Source organism: Sturnira hondurensis, unplaced genomic scaffold (assembly GCF_014824575.4).
Source record: "Sturnira hondurensis isolate 20B ecotype Veracruz unplaced genomic scaffold, ASM1482457v3 Scaffold0010428, whole genome shotgun sequence".
NCBI lineage: Eukaryota > Metazoa > Chordata > Mammalia > Chiroptera > Phyllostomidae > Sturnira > Sturnira hondurensis.
Genome location: NW_028083059.1, coordinates 21905169 through 21906576, shown reverse-complemented (window position 1 = coordinate 21906576; position 1408 = coordinate 21905169). Strand labels below are relative to the sequence as shown.

At 41.3% G+C, this 1408-nt stretch overlaps 1 pseudogene; it reads left to right on the top strand.

The window, feature by feature from the left end:
• Positions 1-282: 282 nt before the first annotated feature.
• On the top strand, positions 283-788 carry LOC118995779 (peptidyl-prolyl cis-trans isomerase A-like; annotated as a pseudogene).
• Positions 789-1408: the final 620 nt, after the last annotated feature.

Genomic DNA, 1408 nt, shown 5'->3' with positions numbered 1-1408 from the left:
AAGACAGACAAGACAAATACTGTATTACTTCACTTATATCTATAATCTATAAAAAGCGAGGCCTGGCTGGTGTAGCTCAGTGGATTGAGCCACACGATCGTGGTTCGATTCCCAGTCAGGCCACATGCCTGGGTTGCAGGCCAGTTCCCAGCAGGGGTCTCACAAGAAGCAACCATACATTGATATTTCTCTCCTTCCCTTCCTCTCTAAAGACAAATAAATAAAATCTTTAAAAAAAAGCGAAATAGGCCTTGCAGACACCATCACTGCCTAGAATCTTCCCTGAGCCTGGCCATGGTCAACCCCACAGTGTTCTTAGACATTACTGCCAATGGCAAGCCCTTGGGCCATGTTTCCTTTGAGCTGTTTGCAGACAAAGTTCCAAACACAGCAGGAAAGTTTTGTGCTCTGAGCACCAAAAAGAAAGGATGTGGTTATAAAGGCTTCTGCTTTCACAGAATTATTCCAGCATTTACGTTTCAGGGTGGTGACTTCACATGCCCCACTGGCACAGGGAGCAAGTCCATCTACGGGGATAAATTTGATGATGAGAATTTCATACTGAAGCACACAGGCCCTGGCATCTTGTCCACGGCAAATGCTGGATCCAACACAAATGGTTCCATTTCTCATCTGCACTGCGAAGACTGAGTGGCTGAATAGCAAGCATATGGTCTTTAGCCAGGTGACAGATGACATGGATGTTGTGACAGCCATCAAAGAGCCGTGGATCCAGAAATAGCAAGACCAGCAAGAAGATCAGCATTAGTGACTGTAGACAACTCTAATAAATTTGATTTGTGTTTTATCTTAACCACCAAACCATTCCTTCTGTAGCTCGGAAGAGCACCCCTTCACCCGCACTGGCTTAGAATGTTTTATAATTTTTGTGCTCTCACCAGAGTTCATTGAGTCCCATATTTTCCTTACCCCTTCCAAGTCTAGCTGGATTGCAGAGTTAAGTTCATGATTATAAAATAAAAAGTACACAAAAAAGCAAAACAAACAAAACAGAAGCAGACTCATGGATAGCATGGAAGAAAGTGATGGTCACCAAAGGAGAGGGAGGAGCAGAGACTGGTAAAAAGGTAAAGAGGAATACGTGGTCCAAACTTCCAGTTATAAAACAAATATGCCATGGGGATGTAATGTACAGCACGGAGGATACAGTCAATAATACTGTAATACCTTTCCATGCTGAAATGGTTACTACCCTTATCATGATGACCACATCGTTGCAAGGTATACAAATGTCAAATGACTATGTTGTACAGCTGAAACTAATATAATATTGTATGTCAAGAACATTTTAATTTTTTTAAAAAATTGAGACACTTGCAAAAAAGGTAATACTTTGAATGATAAAACCTAATAATATTCCCCAGGGAAAGAAGTGTAATAAATGCAA